The sequence below is a fragment of the Bubalus bubalis genome, chromosome 8, assembly GCF_019923935.1.
Source record: "Bubalus bubalis isolate 160015118507 breed Murrah chromosome 8, NDDB_SH_1, whole genome shotgun sequence".
Lineage (NCBI taxonomy): Eukaryota > Metazoa > Chordata > Mammalia > Artiodactyla > Bovidae > Bubalus > Bubalus bubalis.
Window position 1 is genome coordinate 16,702,432 of NC_059164.1, and position 23,034 is coordinate 16,725,465.

Genomic DNA, 23,034 nt, shown 5'->3' on the forward strand with positions numbered 1-23,034 from the left:
AAAATTGCACTGAATGTCGTCACTAATTGTTTCATATACATCTGCTTGAAAGCTTCAATTTCTAGAATGTGAAGGATGGCTTTGCTTGCTAATCTGCAACTATCCAAAACATTATAGCCAAGTACTTCTATAATTACTTTGATGACTAGCAAATTTAGGTATACTATATAGATCTATATGCAAACATGGATATGGTTATAAAATTACCTTTTAAAAATTATGTCATGATGTAATCCTCATATTTATATAATCCTCTGTGTTGCGTGTGGTCACTGCATTATTTTTGTTCCTTAAATAGTACTGCATAATTGCAGCTTGCTTATAGCCAGAATTCTCTTCTTTCACAGGGTAGAGAATGAAATAAGATACTATGACTTCCTTCCCATCTTATTCTCCTTTCCTGACAAGTAAATATAAAGTGTTATCAACTTTAGTTTCAGGTTCTTAGTTATGATGATTTCCCTTCATGTAATAAACTCACAAAATGGTATTTTAGCTCTTTTATTCTGTAGTCACTGCCCTGGCCCCCAAAACACACTTTAATAGAGCATTTTCTGGGACACTACTTGCAAAAATGTCAGTACAGCGCTAGAGAATTGGCATTTTCTGTGCCAAGATGTCACTTCTAATAATAGTGTGTCTGAGAAAGTAAAGCTGAGCGAAAGAACCAGCAGGGTGGGGAAGAGCAAGTTTGACGCATCTGTAAATTACAGGGATTTGTGGGATGATGATCTCACCAACAGGGCCCCTCCTCTCCTTCATCAGGATATTCCCCAGCGAAGGGTGGGGCTGTCAGGACCCCACTGTGGGACCTGGGAGTGGTGGGAGAAAGCTCCCTGTTGTGTTTTACATTTTAAAGCCATTCACAGATGTTTTGGAGCTCTCTCCCTTGCAGAAGGTAGAGATCAGGTGATGATGGAACTCTTGCCTTGTTGCTAAGTACAGTTTTTATCCATGACAGAGTTCTTACTCAGTATGCTTGCTTATTTAGTGTCTATCATGTCCAACCCTTTGCTATCCCATGGACTATAGCCCACCAGGCTCCTCTGTCCATGGATTCTCCAGGCAAGAATACTGGAGTGGGGTGCCATGCCCACCTTAAGGGGTCTTCCCCACCGAGGGATCGATCAAGGTCTCCCGCATTGCAGGCGTATTCTTTACCGACTAAACCACCAAGGAAGCCCTCTTGGTACCTCAGCCTAGAGCTATTTAAGTAGTCATGATTAAGTAATGGGCTTTTCTGGTGACGCAGCGGTAAAGAAGTCGCCTGCAACAGGAGATGAGGGTTCGATCCCTGCGTGGGGAAGATCCCCTGGAAGAGGGCATTGCATTATATATAATCAGAGAATAGCATTTAAAAGAGAGATTCCCTATAGACCACAGGGCGGGGACCTGTTTCAATAAAAGCAGTTCTTATTAGGGACAAAAATATCAAATTTTAGGGGAGTCAGGGATGGATAGAAAAATAGAACTAATACAGTTATTTCTGTAGTTCTGATTAGAATGTCAGTTACATACAAGCTGTTTGCTAAGGTAAATGGAAGCCCCCCCGCCCCCGCCCCTCCCCCCCCCCGCCCCGCCACACACCCCAAAGGTAATTTTCTGTGTTTCTGTCTTCATCGTAGCTATTTTGGTTGTTTTTATTTTTATTTTTTTAGAAAAATAGCACTCTATGAAAGTGAAAGTGGAAGTCATTCAGTAGTGTCCGTGTCCGACTGTTTGCGACTCCATGGACTGTATAGTCCATGGAATTCTCCAGGCCAGAATACTGGAGTTGGTAGCCTTTCTCTTCTCCAGGGGATCTGCTCAACCCAGAGATTGAACCCAGGTCTCCCACATTGCAGGTGGATTCTTTACCAGCTGAGCCACAAGAGAAGCCCCTATATCTTTTATTTAAAACCAACGACAATCTTTTGAAATTGTTTTTAGATGAAGAAAATAGGATGGTTGAATAATTTGCTCTTAAATGGAAGATTCAAATTTGAAATCAGTTTTTTGTTAAAACACTGCTGTGTGGCTCCTATATTCTTTTTTAGCTGTAAGTACCTTAAAATCCAAATTTAACTTAACGAGGGTTGTTTCCTAGTTAAAAAAACTGAAAACTCCAGAAACATTGTATTAGACATTCATACTAGACTAGTATCCAATTCCTCCTGGGCTTCCTGGGTGGCACCAGTGGTAAAGAACCCACCTGCCAATGCAGGAGACATAAGAGACATGGGTTCGATCCCTGGGTTGGGAAGATCCCCTGGAGGAGGGCATGGCAACCCACTCCAGTATTCTTGCCTGGACAATCCCATGGACGGAGGAGTCTGGTGGGCTACAAAGTGTCAGACAGGACTGGAATGACTTAGCACACATCACATGATTCTTCAAAAAGGTTATAGTCTAGTGACTGCCAACAGGTGAAAACCAGTACTGCGAAAAAAAAAAAAAAAATTTGCAACAACACTAAAGCCATTTCAGAACAAAGTGGCACAAGACACAATAAAGAGAAAAATTGGAATGGATATGTTTACTGTCTTCAAGTATTATGTAGGCTGTCACATAAGAGAGGGATTAACTTCTCTTGAATAGCCCTAAGGATTAGAATTAGAAGGATTTGGCACATATTTTCAGCTAAATATAAAAAGTTATTTCTACCTGTCAGAGCTGTCTAAAAATAATTTCAAAAATGCTTTTGTGAGAGAACAAAATTTTCTGTATCTGGAAATTTTCCCACATCATGTTTGTTGACATATTCTGGCAAGAGTTTTGTTGGCAGGATTCAAATATAAGGAATTAATATACACATCTTTTAAGGTGCTTTCCTGGTGGCTCAGATGGCAAAGAATCTGCCTGCAATGCAGGAGACAGATCAAATGCAGGTTTGATCCCTGGGTTGGGAAGATCTCCTGGAGAAGGAAATGACAACCCACTCTAGTATTCTTGCCTGGACAATCCCATGGACAGAGGAGCCTGGTGAACTATAGGCCATGGAATCGCAAAGAGTTGAACACAACTGAGCAACTAATACTTTAACTTTCCCATGTTTTAAGGGCCTAAACATTACATGACTTCTCAGCTATTTCCTTGTCGCTGCTAGGACTAAGAGGTACTATAATACCCTGAGTGCATCAAGAATGGGAAGCAAAAAAGAAGTGAAGTAGGAAAATTAAAAATAAACAGGGAAATGAGGGTAAGTGGGTGATGTCTAGGAAATGAGAAGAAAAAAAAAAATCAGGTCATCTAAATCTGTGTCCCATGGGGCTCCTCTGGACAGAGAAGCCAAGATAGAATTGGGCCCCCAGACAGCCTTTCCCTGACCTTTCAAATGTTCACACATTTAATGGTGGTTTAGAGTTGGCTTAACTTGTTGTTATTTTTCCTCTGAGACAGCTTTTTCCTCTTTAGTTAGAAAGGCAGAGCTCTAACTCTGTTGTGGAGAAAAAGCTATTAAAAGGAGATTGTGGTGTATAAAATGGAGACACTTTTTTGATCATATTTCAAAGGATTTGAAGGGAAAGACAAGAAAATCAATAAATGCATGGATTCCTTTACACTTTAAAAAGACAATTCTTTCCTTTCTAGAGTCTGTTTCTGGGTGTTCCTGCTGTGAAATCAGTCCATAACACCCAGATTTAATGGAAATTTACTTGGCAAAAGGATAAAATAGTAAACAGAACAGTGGAGTTTAACTGTTTTTCTTCCTTTCTACCTTTGACAAGTGATGATACTTGCAATGGAAACCATGTAATTTTCTGATTATTTTACTTATTTATTTCATTAGAGGAAGGTTGGCATTCAGTTTTATTTCTGAAGTACAGAATCAAGTCCTTTTAATTTATCATCATACCCCAAAATATTTTGCAGACTTTTGTCTATGACATACGAACTTTTGTTTTACTGTTTTTTTAGCTAACAAAACCCATAAAGCAAATGTTGTTATATGAAATACTTCAGCAAAGAGAACATCAAGCTAACAATAAAATCCCTGGCAGTTTGTAAGGGCAAATGACCATTTTGGATGCTTGATGGGTTATTCTAAAAAGCAATTCATCTTGAGAATAAAGAATATTCTTTGCTTACGGGGATTTTCTCCAAACCAAATCCCTTCTAAAATCTACTCTCTTAATAAATATGAAAAGGAGGCAGAGTCTTCTTTATTGCAATAGGAATTTTATCCTGATTCATCTACATCTTTTAGTTTTTGCTGGGAATACTAGACCCTGTTATTTTCTCTCCCTCCCTTTTTCTCTCTTTGAAGTTCATATCCAGTTTTAATTAAACTTTTTAAAAATGTTGAGATATTGTAGATTCACATATACTTGTAAGAAAATATATAAATCTTATGTATCCTTTACTCTGTTTATTCTAATAGCATTTTTCTAAGCTGTTATACAATAACCAGGATATTAACGTTGATAGAGTGCAGATGCAAAATGCAAAATTCTTTCCCTAGTGTACCTCTCGGAGAAGGCGATGGCACCCCACTCCACTACTCTTGTCTGGAAAATCCCATGGACGGAGGGGCCTGGTGGGCTGAAGTCCATGGGGTCTCTAGGAGTCGGACACGACTGAGCAACTTCACTTTATTTTTTCCCTTTCATGCATTGCATTGGAGAAGGAAATGGCAACCCACTCCAGTGTCTTGCCTGGAGAATCCCAGGGACAGGGGAGCCTGGTGGCCTGCCGTCTATGGGGTCGCACAGAGTTGGACACAACTGAAGCGACTTAGCAGCAGCAGCAGCAGTGTACCTCTTCCTCTTATTGTTATTTTCTAGCCACAGTTTTCCTCCTGCCCCTACCCATTCCTTAATCCCTGGCAATCACTAGTCAGGTCTCTAGTTCACAAATTTTGTCTTTTCAAAAATGTCATTTAAATAGAATCATATAGTGTCTTAGTCTGCTTATGCTGCCATAACAAAATATAATTGATTCAATGGCTTAAACAACAGGAATTTATTTTCTCACAGTTTTGGAGACTGGGAAGTCCAAGATTAAGGTGTTGGACAATTTAGCTTTTGCTGAGAGCTCTCCTTTGAGAAAAGCACATTCTAATTGTGGAGCACAATTATCGAGAGAGAATATAAGCAAATACTCTGGCATCTCATTTTATTCACATCATGAAATCTTTACCCTCATGACCCCATCTAACCCTGTAAATACCATCACTTTTGGGGATAGGGCTTTGACATAGGAATTTTGGAGGGAAACAAAATATTCAGTCTATGATATAGAATATTGAACCTCTGGGGACTGACTTCTTTCACTCATCATAATTGTCTGATTCATCCAAGTTTTTGCGTGGATCAGTACTTTTTTTTTTTTTTATTGCTGAGTACTATTCTCTGCTAAGGATTTGCTGTGGTGTGCTTAATCATTTACCTGTTGAAGGACTCCTGGGCTGTTTTCAGTCATCAGCTCTTACAAATAAACTGCTATCAACATTTGTGTACCATTTTTTTTTTAATGGGCCTGAATGTAACTATTCTTTCCTCTGTGATAAATGCCCAGAAGTACAATTGCAGGGTCATATGTGAATTGCATGCTTAGCTTTTAAAGAGACTGTCAAACTCTTTTCCAGAGGGCTCTACTTTTTCACAGTCACACCAGTGATTTTCCTATTTTCTAATTATTTTTTTTAATTGTTAAGTTTGGGGAGTTGTATATTCTGTTGCTTCATTCTTTGTTGGATATGTGGTTTGCAAACATGTATTTTGTCCTGTCTGGAACTTGTGTTTTAATCCTTTAATAATAAAGTATCGAGAAAAACAAGTTGATAATGTTATTGATGTTCAATTTATCAAAATTTCATTTTGCTTTTGGTGTCAGATTTAAGAATTCTTTGGCTAGCTCTAAATCCAAGGATTTTTCTCTGTTTATTTTTTCTTAAAGTTTTAATTTTACATTTAGGTTTGTGATTTATCCTGAGTCATGCTTGTATAAAACATGATTCCTAGGTTAAGTTTAATTTATTTTGCCTTTGGATATCCCATTGGTTCATCACTCTTTGTGGAAAAGCTTCCTTGATTGAATTGCATAGCATTTTTGTTTTTTAAATGACAGAGAATTTCAAATGAAGCAAAGAGTTTAGCTCTCCATTCTAAACTAAGGTGTTTTTTTTGTTGTTGTTTTTTTGGGGGCTGGGCAGTTTGGTCAGACTCTTCCCATACTCTACATGCCATCATATGATTTGTACCCAGACAAAAACAATACAAAATTGGTGACCATTCTCTTAATTTTTCAATCAATTACCTAAATTCTCATTTAGTTTTTTCTTACTGATTTGTTTTTGGTTGTGCTGGGTCTTCATGCTGTGAGCAGAGGCTGCTCTCTAGCTGTGGTGCTCAGGCCTCCTTATTCTGAGGCTTCTCTTGTGGAGCACAGGCTGTAGGCACACAGACTTCAGTAGCTGTGGCCTGCTGGCTTTGGAGTGCTGACTCTGTAGTTGCGGCATGCAGACTTAATATTATTTCATCTTACTGCCAAACCAATTTGTGCTTGGCGATGGACCTGACAGATAAAACCTGTGCCTGTGGTAATGGGTAACCAGCCTTTGCACATTCAGATCCTTGTGGATGGAGTCTGTAGTGGTTTTTTAACCAAGGAATTGGTAAATTCTTTTAAATTCTGAAAACACAAAATTCTTTGGAACTTCTTTCCTAGGTAATTGGGCTACTAATTCTCAATCTGTTCTTCCAAGAAAGGCTTTTCACAGATACCAAGATGATTTGTTCTTCTTCAATAAAGTACAGTCCATGGCTTTCCTCAAATTAAAAAGAAAAAAAAAAAAACAGAAAACAAAACCCCTGTGTTCAGATGAAAGATGCTCTAATCTCTGAGAAGGGAATGGAGAAAATATGGTTCCCATTGCTAATTTAACCTTAAAATCAGTATCTCTTGGAGATAATATATTTTTAATATCTCTAAAATGTCTGTTTTCTAAAGTTTAAAGAAGGGAGGTGGGGGAAAAAAACAAAAAACAATGTGCTTTTGAAAGCGAAGAAACGTAGAAATCGGAAGGTCAAATGACCTTCTCAGAACTTCTGGGCCACATCTATTTAAAATGTATCTTTGTGTGTCATGTGCACCTGAAAAATGCTAGCTAGACTCCAGAAATGTTTCTTCCAAGTGAAGGTTTTAAGACTCATAAATGTATTTTCTCTTAGATTTCATGTTGAAGACCTATTTGCAGAATAGTGAAAGAAAAAAGGAAACTGTGTACTTGTATTTCATAAATATGCAATATGGACAATCTCAGGTCCCTAAAGTTTATCTTTATTTGCAAGGTCACTTGCTTTCTTTGTGAGTTATCTATACTTCCTCTTCTCAATCCCTGAAATGGATCTCTGTAGAAACGCAATAATCTTGAGATTGAAAGGAGTAACATATTGTTCTAAGGATAGGAAAGTTAAAGGGAATAAAATGCTATGTTTTTTGTGGCAGGCAACTGAGGTGGCACTTGGTGGGAAAAAATGCCTTTTGCTCCTTAGAATGGCAAGTTAGTGTCATAATAGTATTGCCAACTTTGAGAGTTGCCCCTTTTTCAAAGTCATGTCTTCAAAAAAATCTCAAGAAAGGGTAAAGCAAGAGTATTTTGCGGGCAAAAATAGATTAATTTTCTAGCTTGAATTTCTGACTGTTATCTGTATAATTAATGGTTTGACTTCACATCAGTATACCCGAACTTCTTTAAAATAGTTTTTTTTTTTTAATGTTAAATTGTGACAGCTGCTTTGATTTTGACAGACATCCAGTGAAGTGTTTCCGATGCAATGTGACAGTGCCAGCCATGACGTTAATTGCATCTTTTGTGGGAAAATGCCACATATAACATTTCAAACAGAATCCAAGCACCAGGATAGCTATTCATTTATTTCATTTTGCAATAGAACTCTGAAATATTGGCCTTCATTTTGTCTTCCTTAGTTTCATAATTGACTATTTTAACTATATGCACTGATCACATTAGCCAGCACTATCAGTTAAATAGACTGGCATCAAGTATGTCTGTTATCAACAGCATATTATATCCAATTCATTTAAGGAGAATATGTTAGAGCTTTAAGTTGTATTTTATTTTAAGGATAAAAATAATTTGAGAAACAAACAAGCCAGAAAGTCAAAAAATGTGAAATGTAACTTCGACTTAGAGGCTTTGATATGAATGTGTACAAAAAATGGAATTAGAATTTCTTGAATTCTCTGTTGCTTCCTTTCTCTCTTTCTCCCTTTTTTTTTTTTTTTTTTTTTGGTTTGGACATCTTTCTTAATATGAATTTAGTGTTATGGCTAAATTACTGCATTGTATGCATGCATTCATTCATTCATTCATGTGTGTGTGCATGCTAATTCGTTTCAGTCATGTCCTACTATTTGTAAACCCATGGACTGTAGCCTGCCAGGCTCTTCTGTCCAAGGGATTCTCCAGACAAGAATACTGGAGTGAGTAGCCATGCCCTCCTCCAGTGGATCTCCCCAATCCAGGGATTGAACCCACGTCTCTTACATCTCCTGAGTTGGCAGGCAGATTCTTTACCACTATGCCACCTGCATTCATTTGCATATTGATTTAATAAATATTTTTAAATTTTATTTCATTTCAGGAGCAGTGGTGAGCAAAGCAATAACTGGTTGCTGCCTCCATAAGGGTCACATTATATCAAATATTGCTTTAAAATGATGCATAATTAGTATCGTCATGTGACCCAACTTTTCTTACACTTATAGTCAGCTTCAGCCTTTGGGGCATAAAAAGTTTACTTAGAATCAGAAGGTCCAAATTTTACCCCGCTGCTGCTAAGTCACTTCAGTCGTGTCTGACTCTGTGCGACCCCATAGACGGCAGCCCACTAGGCTCCCAGTCCCTGGGATTCTCCAGGCAAGAACACTGGAGTGGGTTGCCATTTCCTTCTCCAATTCATGAAAGTGAAAAGTGAAAGTGAAGTCGCTCGGTTGTGTCCGACCCTCAGCGACCCCATGGACTGCAGCCTTCCAGGCTCCTCCATCCATGGGATTCTCCAGGCAAGAGTACTGGAGTGGGGTGCCATTGCCTTCTCCAAAATTTTACCCTAGAAGCACTGAAATAATTTTATCATAATTCCATTTTTTATGGCTTCCAGTTGTACTCCTCACTGACATGTTGCTTGAGAGCTTTAAAAAAAAAATGCATTTACAAAACCCCAGTGCCCACTTCAGGAAATGAAAATATTCCTGTTTATTTTCTGATTTGCTATTGTCATGGCAGTACAAAGAAAATAAATAATGCACATGGCAATAATTAAGTCTGACCATGGGAAACACTTTCCCTGAACCAACCATTGTCTTTCGGGTTCAGTAGTGATGATCAATTCTATTCTATAATAGCTATCTCCACAATGATAATGTCAGTGTTTGTAACAGATTTGTGTTCATGCTGTTGCATTGCAAAAAAAAAAAAAAAAAATGCTACCAGCAACTGGTACTCTCTGATGTCCTTGGAAACATTAGCCAAAATATAAAAGTTCAATATCCATTATTGATGAGGACTCAGGAGAGACATGTAGAAATAGTTAAGAATATATTGATTATCAGATTTACTAAGATACTGAAGAGACTAAATGTCCTCATTTTGCTATTGAGAATTGTGGGACATTAATAAGCACTAAATAACATGATGCATTATTCACTTGATTACAGAAGATGTTATCACAGGCTGTTTAGAGACACCGGGAATTTGTTTTCAGCTTTGACAAATTACTTAAATATAAGTGATCTTCAAGGTTCTGTAACCATCTCTCTTTTTATCTTTATACTCACCTTGAGTGAATTTGTATATTCTTATGACTTTAACTCCCTGAGAAGGAAATGGCAGCCCACTACAGTATTCTAGCTGGGAAGATCCCATGGACAGAGGAGCCTGGTGGGCTATAGTCCATTGGGTGGCAAAGAGTCAGACATGAATGAATGACTGAACACACACACACGACTTTTAACTGTATTAATGGCTGTCAAATCTAGACTTCACTACTAAAGATGCTTTTCAACAGTTTGTTCTATACGTTCATGTTCTTTATTTTTTATTGTGATATCTTCAAAATTTGAATTGCTGCCCCCAGTTTTGTTCAACATCTTATGTTTCTTTAATTGTTGTCCCTTTCAGATTGCTTGCATAAAACATTGGTAATGACTTTGTCTTCTCATCCTAACCTCCATCTCTAGGTTGCCAAAATGAGCAAATTTTTCTATCTTCGCTTATGTAGGTGTTCTATTTTTCACTCTTACTGCCATTTCTCTACATGAAGTCATATTGCTTCCATACATATTTGCCTATTTACAACAGCTTTCCAACACATACTGTCTCAGAATTTCTGAAGAAAATGTATAGAAATTGCTCCTGTTCCTGTGCTGCTAACAATGATCTTAACACTCCAGATACATCAGCCTGACATCCAAGGCTTCTGCCCATGCCCACTTCGAAACCATTCTCCACATACACCAGAGGGACATATTAAAAATAAATCAGAGCATGTCCTAGATCTGCTTATGAAAATGATGCTAGAAGCTTCCTATTGCTTCTAAAGTACAATCTAACCTCCGTTCCCAGCTGAAGGGCTGTTCATGACCTGACCCTGACTACTTGCCTACCTGCTCATGCCTGTCTGTGCCACTTTATTCTTTGCTTGCTACATTCTGGAAACACTGACTTCGATAATCAAAGCTACATAGTTCATAAGGTATTCTTTTAAGTACTAACTGGGAGAGCAGAGAAAATAATGTCTTGCCAACTTAAAAAGAAAGGAGAGAATTATATAGAGAATAATTGCTATAATTCAGTTTCCATTACCACTAATAAAGAAAACTGAGGCTGTCATAATCACTAGGAATTTTCATTAGTAGGCTTCTATTTTATCATAGAAGTCTGAAAATGGTTGAGTTGTGGTTTTTGACATAATTCCTGAGCTTGTATGAGTGTGTAAATATGAATGTATAACTTCACTCATAGGAAACACGGTGAAGATGTGAATATAATAATTACATATAGGTTATCCCTCTACTTAAAATGAGTTATATTTCTGGAAAAAAATACAGATGTTTCACAATTTTAGTAGATTTTAAAGTAGTCACTTTAGCTTTTCCACAATCTTAGTTGACTTTAATATAGTTTCCTACTCATTTTGAGCACTTTTTTCTTGTAATACTTTTGCTCTGGTTCATCATTATCAGGATACTTCCCTTTATATTATATATAACATATATATATAATATGTTATATTATATATATAATATATACATATATTATATATATGTATATTTGTAATTCAGTATTTAAATTTTGCAGTTTATTATATTTAAAATTTAAATACCTTTTCAGATGTGAATAACTGCATTGTGTACAAAGCAGGGAGATAAACAAGACTGAGTTGCTGCAGCCTGGTCAGGAGACCCCATGATCAATAATAACTTACCTTGTATATTCCTATTGATCCTTTAACTTAATTTCTTTATTTCCTTCTCTTCCCAAGATGAGAAGACAATTGTGAAGTCTCCTAATGATCTAACATAGACTCAAAAGATCATAGGCTCTGGAGGTACATTAAGTAAGGGACTTGAATAAAATCTTTAGGCAGGAAGTAGTTTGACTCTTGAGAAATTTTGTTGCCTTATTTCTTTGTGTGCTGCTTTTATTAGCTGTCAGTTGTTATAAAAACTCTGTGTCTTAAATAGATTTATTGAGAGCTTATCATTTTTATGTGGGACAAAAACTGAAACTAAAGGCCTGGATGTTTATGTCCTGATGTATTAATGAAAATCATAGACAATAATACCCACTTGCACACAGATCTGTGAGTTGTCATATCATGATATAATACTATTAAAATATTTAAAATTTCACTGAATCTCTTTTACATCAATAATAAACATTTACTAGATTTTGTAAGCTGTTGTCAGATGATAACTTGTGTTACTTGTAGAAAAACTGGCAGTTTTGTCATCAAAAATAAATTAGAAATTTATCAATGGGGAATTGTATTTGAAATGTTTTAAATGTAAATTCATATTTTTGAAGCATTTTCTTCAGGAGAATATATGATTATTCCCTTAATTTTTCTAAGATCACATTCTCTAACTTCACAATTCTCTACTTCACCTGTTCATTCATTTTAATAATTAGAACATTGAAAATTCTACAGGAAGCAGTCTGTTTTTACAGTCATTCTGGGCGGTGTTTGTGAATGGTTTAGGGACAGAGAATTAAATCTGCATGAAATCATCACATTTCCCTAGATGTCACCGTGAAATTAGTACTTTCTCCTGAAAATTTCCATGAAATTACAAAAATTATTGCATGTTTGTCTCTGAATAACTTGCTTGAAAAAATAAAGGAGACTGAGTCAATCTGTCTTGTATCTCAATTCCTGGTATAGCTAAATATTCAGGAAGTGAATACCACAAATTAAACAGTCGGAGAAAAGGTGTATAGTTTATATAAGAAAATTTTAGAAGATGTGTCTTTAAACATCTAAATCCATTGACCAGAGAGCCCTAACTTCTGTTTGTTTCCAATGTTTTCATTTTTGTCAGTTTCATATTTAATGGTAGCAACTGTTAGGTAAATAATGGAATACTATATATTATCATTAAAACTGGCTAAACTGATGAATTAACTACAATAAAAGCTACTTTAAAAAATTTTATTGGAATGTCTTTTCAAGTATGATTTAAAGAAAATACTTAGATTAGATTCACACGGCAGCCTAATGTTAGTATGGGACATCTTTTAAAAATATATTTATTTTTAATTGAACGATAACTCATTTACACCATTGTATTGGTTTCTGCCATACATCAGCATTACTTAGCCATAGGTATACATATGTCTGCTCCCACCTGAACCTTCCTTCCAGCTTCCCACCTATCCCATCCCTCTAGGTTGTTGCAGAGCACCACTTTCAGCTCTGTGAGTGATATAGCAAAAGCCCGCTGGCTATTTTACATTTTACATATAGTAGTGTATATGTTTCCATGCTACTTTCTCCATTCATGACACTCTCTCCTTCCCACTGTGTCCACAGATCTGTTCTCTGTATCTGTATCTCCATTGCTGCCCTGCAAATGGGTTCATTGGTACCATCTTTCTAGATTTCATATATATGTGTTAATACACAATATTTGTTTTTCTCTTTTTGACTTCATTCTGTATAATAGGGTCCAGGTTCATCCACCTCATTAGAACTGGCTCAAATATGTTCCTTTTTATGGCTAAGTAATATTCCATTGTACGTATAAACCACAGCTTCTTTATCCATTCATCTGTTGATGATCGTCTAGGCTGCTTCCATGCTCTAGCTGTTATAAATAGTGCTGCAGTGAACACTGGGGTGCATGTGTCTTTTTTGAATTACGATTTTCTCAGGATATGTGCCCTGTTGTGGAATTGCTGGGTCATATGATAGATTTATTCCTACTTTTAAAAGGACTCTCCATATGGACTTCCATAGTGGCAGTACCAGTTTGCATTCCCACCAGCAGTGCGAGAGGGTTCCCTTAACTCCACACCCTCTCCTGCATTTGTTGTTTGTAGATTTTTTGATAATGGTCATTATGACCAGTGTGAGGTGATATCTCATTGCAGTTTTTATTTGTTTTTCTCTAGTAATGAGTGATGTTGAGCATCTCTTCATGTTTTTATTAGCTATCTGTATATCTTCTTTGGAGAAATGGCTGTTTAGGTCTTCTGCCCACTATTTGATTGGGTTGTTTGTTTTTCTGGTATTGAGCTGTCTGAGCTCTTTATGTTTTTGAAAGTAATCCTTTGTCAGTTGTTTCATTTGCCCTTATTTTCTCCCATTCTTAGGGTTGCCTTTTCACTTTGTTTATAATTTCCTTTGCTGTGTAAAGGCTTTTAAGTTTAATTAAATCGCACTTGTTAATTTTTGTTTTTATTTCCATTAAGATAGGAGGTTGTGCGTGGAGGATCTCACTGTGATTTAGGTCATAGAGTGTTCTGCCTATGTTTTCCTCTAAGAATTTTATAGTATCTAGTCTTACATTTAGGTCTTTAATCCATTTTGAGTTTATCTTTGTGTATGGTGTTAGAAAGTGTTCTAATTTCATTCTTTTGCATGTAGCTGTGCAGTTTTCCCAGCACCACTTACTGAGGAGACCATCTTTTCTACAGTGTATATTTTTGCCTACTTTGTCAAATATAAGGTGTCCATAGGTGTGTGGGTTTATCTCTGGGCTTTTTCTCTTTTTCCATTGATCTATATTTCTGTTTTTGTGCCAGTACCATACTGTACTGACTGTAGCTTTTTAGTATAATCTGAAGTCAGGAAGGCTGATTCCTTCAGCTCCTTTTTTTTTCCCCAAGATTGCTTTGGCTATTCAGGGTCTTTGTGTTTCCATACAAATTGTGATTTTTTGTTGTTGTTGTTGTTCTAGCTCTGTAAACAATGCCATTGATAAGTTGATAGGGATTTTATTGAATCTGTAGATTGCTTTTAGTAGAATAGTCATTTTCACAATATTGATTCTTTCAATCCAGGAACATGAAATATCTATCCATCTGTTTATGTCTGTTTATTTCTTTCATCAGTGGCTTATAGTTTTCTGTATACAGCTCTTTTGTCTGCTTAGGTAGGTTTATTCTTGGGTATTTTATTCTTTTTGTTATAATGGCAAATGGGATTGAGTCATCAATTTCCTTTCCACTTTTTCATTGTTATTGTATAGGAATGCACATGATTTCTGTGTATTGATATTATATCCTGAGACTTTACTTAATTCACTGATTAGCTCTAGTAATTTTCTGATACTAATTTTAAAATTTTCTTGTAAAGTATCATGTTGTCTACAAACAGTGAGAGTTTTGCTTCTTTTATAGTCTGGATTCCTTTTATTTCTTTTTCTTCTCTGATTGCTGTGGCTAGGACATCTTTAAGTATAAAATTTTCCTTCATATGTTGGGGTTATACATCCTCACATTTTTATTTTTATTTATCTTTTTAAAGATCTATTCCTCTATTTATGGCTGTGCTGGGTCCTTGATACAGTGCATGAGCCTCTCATTGTGGTGGCTTCTCTTGTTGCAGAGCACAGGCTTCAAGTTCAGGAGCTTCAGTGGTTGCAGTGTATGGGCTTAGTTGCTCTGCAGCATGTAGTATCCTCCCAGACCAGGGACCAAACCCACGTACCCTGCATTGGCAGGTGGATTCTGAACCAGTGAACCACCAGGGGAGTCCCATTCCCACACTTTTAATGTCACATTTGGACTTGTGACTTGTATTGTCCCTCTTCACAATTATGGCTTCCTGTTTCACTGACACCACAGTTGATATGAGATTTGCCTGGGCCAATGACATGCGACTGAAGGGGCTCTGTGCCAACCTTTGAGTATGTTCCTTAGAGCCATTGTATGGCTCTGCAATAGTGTTCTTTCCTTCTGTCATAAGACCAGATTCTCTAGCTAGGGGCTACTTCTTCATCCCAGACTGCATGAGTCACACAATTTGGAGGAATAAAGCTACACAGCTGTCAATCCACAATGATTTTGTGATATGGAGTGAGAATCCTTTACTCTTTTTAGGTAAACACATTGAGAATGAGAATTTTTTGCTTCAGTAAAACTGAAATTGATTTATACAGTGAGCAGGTCAAGTGTAAAATTATTTCAACTTGCTGAATTAGAAGATTATTCATTGATATTTATTTTCTTATTTTTTGAATAAAAGTAAAAGAAATGTTATCATGCTATTCACCCCCACTCCTGAGGAGTGATGTGTGTGAAAAGAGGAGAACCAGGGAGGTGTGATACCTGGAAATCCAGAGGAAAAAAAACCTTTCAAAAAGAACAAAGTATAACAGTGTCATATTATGATGAGTATTGAGTAACAAGTACTGAATAACATTTGGGTTTGACAACATGAGAATCTTTGGAGTTGAAAAGGGTGGTTTCAGTGTATTTGTGCATGTAAAATCTTGATACAGAGAGACTTAAGAAAGACATTAAGGAAGGAATTTTGTTGTTGTTGTTTAGTCGCTAAATTGTGCCCAACTCTTCGTGACCCCATGGGACTATAGTGACCAGCTTCTCTGTCCATGGGACTTCCCAGGCAAGAATACCAGGGTAAGTTACCATTTCCTCCTCCAGGGGATCTTACCAACCAAGAGATGGAGCCTATGTTTATATCTCCTGCATTGGTAGGTGGATTCTTGACTGCTGAGCCCCCAGGGAAGCCTTGGGAATTCTTTTTCTGCAGTTTGGAGTACTCAGTACCCTGAATAAACATATTCCTGAAAACAGCAATCTCTGTAACATAAACAACAAGTAGTAATAAACAAATAAATAAATTTGGAAGAAAATTCTTAGTGAAGGAAATGAAGAATCCTCAAAAGGCAAAGATAACATGAATGTTGGAATCCATAAACATAAGAGTGTGCTCAAGCCACTTTTGAACTTGTAGATTCCTCCTTAACTGGTGACAAAGGAAGCTGATTTTGATAGCCACAAGTTAGTCAGGGGTCAGGGAACTAATCCTAGAGACTGCCCAAGTAGAAAACCTAATTGAAGATGCAGAAATTGAAATCCTAATTGAAATCCCAGATTGATACCAACTCAATATAAGAGAAAACTAAAAATAACCCCCCAAAATGGAAAATAAAACCTGACTATTTAAACTTGGTGCTACATGGGGAAGGTGTGAGAGAGATTTTGCTTTGAATATTTGAAAGCAATTTCTTTATCTCAAGATTTGTACCTAACTGACAAAAACAAAACAAAACAAAACAACAACAACAAAAAACAACTGTAATCTAAAGTATTTTTTTAAAACAGCCCCGAATATGTTGTGCTTTCAGAAGCCTGGCAAGAAAAAGCATATCATCTCTGCAGGAATGCGTTTTCAATACATAACTTAAAATACTAACCTAAAGTACAAGAAAATGAAACCAGAGATAAGAATCACAAAATATGAGAGGAACCTAGACTCTAGGACTGGAGCTGACAAAAACCATTAATAACTGAAGTAAATCTATAAAGCATTCAAGTATTGCAATATCATTATAAATTCAATGTTTCAAAGAGAAAATCCTAAGTCAGAAATGGAAGATATAAAAATTTAAAATGGTATGGATGGATTAAACACCAAAAGGACACAGGTAAGGAAAGAATTAGTGAGCTTATGAAATTCAGAGGGAGGAATTGAAAATTGCACAGAAAGATAACCAATAAAATATATGAAGGAGAGGTTAGAAGACACTGAAGTTAGAATGAGCATGTCTAATACATATCTAATCAATGAAGAATAGGGAAATCATATGAGGGACAAATTTAAACTGAGCATTGTTGGCCAAGACAATAAAACCAGATTCAGGAGGCCCACTAACTAGATTTAAATATTCCACACAAGATAAATAAAAGGATAGTCAGTCAGATCCAAACATATCATAGACCTAGAACACCAAGCATAATATTAAGTTTGTAGAAGTCAGAGATGAATTATATAAAAAGAAAAAAAAAACTGTTTTTTTTTTTTTAATAAGCAAACTGGCAATGCAACTACTCACAGCAGCAGACTGTTAAATCATATTTTCTGTGTGCTGATAAAAAAATAGCTCAACCTCAAATTATATAGCAAGCAAAGTTATATTTTGAGAATTATGGTTTAAAATCAAGACAATTTCAGATAAAAAGAAGGCATTTAACACTAGCAAAACTTACACCAAAATTTCTTCCTGTAGAAATATAATTCAAGACAGATTTTAATTTAATTTGGAAGGGCTGAGAAGTGAGAATAAATAATGCACACAGATGCACGCAGGAAATGGTTAATATTTGTGTTACACATAAACCTTGCGTGAAAACCAAAGTTTAACACTTACAATGTTATATGGGAAGAAAAGTATAACTAAAATGCTGAATAAACATTACCTTGTAAGTTAGGAAGGTGGTCAAAGAGTGATTTGTCTCTTGTATGGCTTGAGAGAATCACGGTACTGAAAAATATAACTTTTCTGTTAAACATAATGCCAAAATCACTAAATTAATAGAAATTGAATGTCTCCAAAATGAAGAAGAAGAAAAAACAAAATGAAAATTATTAAATACATCAAAATAAATAGAGGACTGGGGACTTCCCAGGTGGTACTAGTGGGAAAGAGACCGCCTGCCAATACAGGAGACACAAGATGTGGGTTTGATCCCTGGGTCAGAAAGGTCCACTAGAATAGGAAGTGCAACTCACTTCAGTATTTTTGCCTGGAAAATTCCATGGGCAGAGGAGACTGGTGGGCCACAGTCCATGGGATTGCAAAGAGTCAGACATGACTGAGCACATTCTATCAAAGAAATACTAGAAACCTTTTAAACAGAGGAGGAAGAAAAGAAAAAAGAACAAGAAAAAGAGTACAGAAAATGATAGGATTATCTTAAGTATATCAATAATCACACAAAATTGCAATTAGATGACAAGGATTGCAGATAGGATTTAAAAATTCAGTTATAGTCTATTTTAAAGAGACTAACAAAAATATAAGGAGAGTTTTCCAGTTTTCAGTTCAGCACATAAGGAGCTTAGACGTTGTCACTCTGTCCTAAGGAATAAATAGATGAACAAACTAAAAAATCAACAACTCAGTTCATTCCAAGAAGTGAGGTTGCAGGGCAAACCATTGCCACCAAATGTGAGAGACAGACAGGGAAACAAGACTTACTGGAGCCTAAATTCTCAAGCAGAATTCTCCACAGGAGTATTACTCAGCCATTAAAAAGAATACATTTGAATCAGTTCTAATGAGGTGGATGAAACTGGAGCCTATTATACAGAGTGAAGTAAGCCAGAAAGAAAAACACCAATACAGTATACTAACGCATATATATGGAATTTAGAAAGATGGTAACAATAACCCTGTATACGAAACAGCAAAAGAGACACTGATGTATAGAAGTCTTTTGGACTCTGTGGGAGAGGGAGAAGGTGGAATGATTTGGGAGAATGGCATTGAAACATGTATAATATCATATATGAAACGAGTCACCAGTCCAGGTTCGATACACGATACTGGATGCTTGGGGCTGGTGCACTGGGATGACCCAGAGGGATGGTATGGGGAGGGAGGAGGGAGAAGGGTTCAGGATGGGGAACACATGTATACCTGTGGCGGATTCATTTTGATATACGGCAAAACCAATACAATATTGTAAAGTTAAAAAATAAAATACAATTAAAAAAAAAAAAAGAATTCTCCACAGGAACCAGTACTGGGATAGGAAAATCTAAAAATAATGAACAAGTTGTCAGGGATCAGGGTAAAAAACTCAGAGAGATAAAAACACTCTGGGCACCCCCCAATCATGGGGGTGGGAGGTGGTGGGGATTGAGTATATACCCTTGTGAGTTTTACTTCCAGAACTATAATAGGTTTCCATAGTGAATATTGCAGAGAAAAAGAACTCTCATACTTCCAGCAGGAGAGGAGGGGGACAATATTGAAATAGGCCGGAGCAACCTGTCCTCCTTCACAAAAACTTCCTTCAGAAGAAACTGTTTAAGAGCCTAGACTATGTTATCAGAGTCAACCTCATCTAGTGGAAGGGAAATGCCCAATTCCTGCTCACTCTGCCCTTCCATTTGGGGAAGGGAAGTAAACAACTTCAGCCCACTGTAACTTTCCATGTTGGGGAGGCCCAGGACAGGCATATTGCCCCACAAAATGACAGGGAAAATCTGAGAAGCAATTGTGCAGTTCACAGCTCAGAAGCACAAGTTCACTAAAAAACTAAGATTTAACTATACCACTAGAGAATGCTTGCCCTCATCCTGCACTTACCACTATGCTTGTTATTGATGTTTAGTCACTAAATCGTGTCTGACTCTTTGTGACCCTATGGACCATAGCTTGCCAGGCTCCTCTGTCCATGGGATTTTCTAGGCAAGAATACTGGAGTGAGTTGTCATTTCCTTCTCCAGAGGATATTCCTAACCCAGGGATCAAAGCTGCATTTTCTGCTTGGTAGGCATTTTCTTTACCACTGAGCCACCTGGGAAGCCCCCCATGTTACTAAAGCCTTGTTTACCTAGCTCCCTTTACCCAGCACATTATGTCTGATTAGCAAGAAAAAAATGACAAGGCATACATACCACAGGTCAAAACCACAGTTTGAAGGGACAAAGCATTAGAAGCAGACTCAGATAAGACAGGGAGGTTAGAATTGCCAGAAGAATTTAAACAACTACAGTTATTATGCTAGGGTCTCTAATAGATAAAAGAGACAGCATGCAAGAACAGAAGGGAACTATAAGCAGAGAGTTGGAAATTCTAAGAAACAATAAATAATTCCAGAGTTTTTAACACACTAACAGAAATGAAGGATGTCTTCGATGGACTCCTTAGTAGAGTAGACACAGTTGAGGGGAAAAAATTGTGAACCTGAGGATATGTTAATAGAAACTTCTAATTTTGAAAGGCAAAAAGAAAAAAAATACTAAAAACATGTAAATAATTTATACAAGAACTGTGGGACAACTGCAAAAGGTGTAACAGAGGTATAATAGGAATACCAGAGGGGAATAAAGAAAAGAAAAGCAGATATATTTGAAACATTAATGATTGAGAATTTCCCTAAATTAATGTCAGACACCAAACCATAGTTCCAGGATAAGGGATAAGATAAATGTAGGATAATTACAAAAAAGATCTATACCTAGGCATGTCAAATTCAAACTACAGAAAATCAAAGGCGAATAAAAAATCTTTAAAGAAGCCAGAGGAGAAAAAGTTATCTATAGAGGGGCAAAGATGAGACTTACATGTGACTTATTTTCAAAAATTACACAAGCAAGGGAAGTATGCTGCTGCTGCTGCTAAGTCGCTTCAGTCGTGTCCGACTCTGCGCAACCCCATAGACGGAAGCCCAGCAGGCTCCCCCGTCCCTGGGATTCTCCAGGCAAGAACACTAGTATAGTGAGATGTTTAACGTATTGAGAGATTAAAGAATTAAAATATTCTCTACCCTGTGAAATTGTTCTTCAACAGTGATGAATATAGTGTACATCAATAATATCTCACTAAAAAAATGTGAAGGGGAAGTAAAGACTTTCACAGACAAATAGAATTTGAGGGAATTTGTGGCTAGTAGCTGCTGCTGCTGCTAAGTCACTTCAGTCGTGTCCGACTCTGTGTGACCCCACAGATGGCAGTCACCAGGCTCCCCCGTCCTTGGGATTCTCCAGGCAAGAACACTGGAGTGGGTTGCCATTTCCTTCTCCAATGCATGAAAGTGAAAAGTCAAAGTGAAGTCGCTCAGTCGTGTCCGACTCTTAGCGACCCCATGGACTGCAACCTACCAGGCTCCTCCGTCCATGGGATTTTCCAGGCAAAGTACTGGAGTGGGGTGCCATTGCCTTCTCTGGTGGCTGGTAGCAGAGGACAAAAAATAGGAATTAAGAAAAAGGACAACAAATAAAGGCAATAATAAATATGGTAGATATTAATCCAACTAGGATCAACAATCACTTTAAGTGTCGGTGGTCTACTACACTGATTAAAATACAGTTCAAAAACCCCTGTGATTCTATTGCAGGGGATATTGATTTGATCCTTGGTTGGGGAACTAAGATACCACATGCTGCACATCCCAGTCAAAAAATAGAAAAACAATTAATTATATAATTTTATAATATGTAATATACTGTAATTAACATATTATATGTTATCCATAAGAAGTTAATTTAAGCATAACTATCAGTTTAGTTGGAGAAGGCAATGACAACCCACTCCAGTACTCTTGCCTGGAAAATCCCGTGGACGGAGGGGCCTGGTAGGTGGCAGTCCATGGGGTCGCTAGCAGTCGGATAGGACTGAGCAACTTCACTTTCACTTTTCACTTTCATGCATTGGAGAAGGAAATGGCAACCCACTCCAGTGTGCTTGCCTGGAGAGTCCCAGGGATGGGGAGCCTGGTGGGCTGACGTCTATGGGGTCACACAGAGTCGGACACGACTGAAGTGACTTAGCAGCAGCATCAGTTTAGTTCAGTCCTTCAGTTGTGTTCAACTCTTTGCAACCCCATGGACTGCAGCATGCCAGGCTTCCCTGTCCATCACTTACTCCAAGAGCTTGCTCAAACTCATTCCATCAAGTCAGTGATGCAATCCAACCATCTCATCCTCTGTTGTCTCCTTCTCCTCCTGCCTTCAATCTTCCCCCAGCATCAGGGCATTTTCCAGCGAGTCAGTTCTTTGCCTCATGTGGATGAAGTTTTGGAGTTTCAGCTTCAGTATCAGTCCTTCCAATGACTGGTTTGATCTCCTTGCTGTGCGAGAGTCTTCTCCAACACCACAGTTTCAAAGCATCAATTCTTCTGTGCTCAGTTTTCTTTATGGTCCAACTCTCACACCCATACATAGCTACTGGAAAGACCATATCTTTGACTATAAGAACCTTTGTCAGCAAAGTAATGTCTCTGTATTTTAGCATGCTGTCTAGGTTTGTCATAGCTTGTCATTAAGATCTTTTTTGTATATTTCTTCTGTGAATTTCTGCCACCTCTTCTTAGTATCTTCTGCTTCTGTTAGGTCCATACCATTTCTGTCCTTTATTGTGCCCATCTTTGCATGAAATGTTCCCTTGATATCTCTAATTTTCTTGAAGAGATCACTAGTCTTTCCCATTCTATTGTGTTCCTATATTTCTTTGCACTGATCACTTAGAAATGCTTTCATATATCTCCTTGCTATTCTTTGGAACTCTGTATTCAGATGGATATATCTTTCTTTTTCTCCTTTACCTGTCACCTCTCTTCTTTTCTCAGATATTTGTAAGGCCTCCTCAGACAATCATTTTGCTTTTTTGCATTTCTTCTTCTTGGGCATGGTTTTGATTACTGTCTCCTGTACAATGTTAAGAACCTCCATCTATAGTTCTTCAGGCACTCTATCTATCTGATCTAATCCCAAATATAGCTATACATATAGGTTATAATTAAAGGGATATAAAACACTATTAACACTAACCAAAAGAAAATGTGAGTAGCTATATTAATTTCAGGAAAAGAAGATTCAGAGCAAGGAA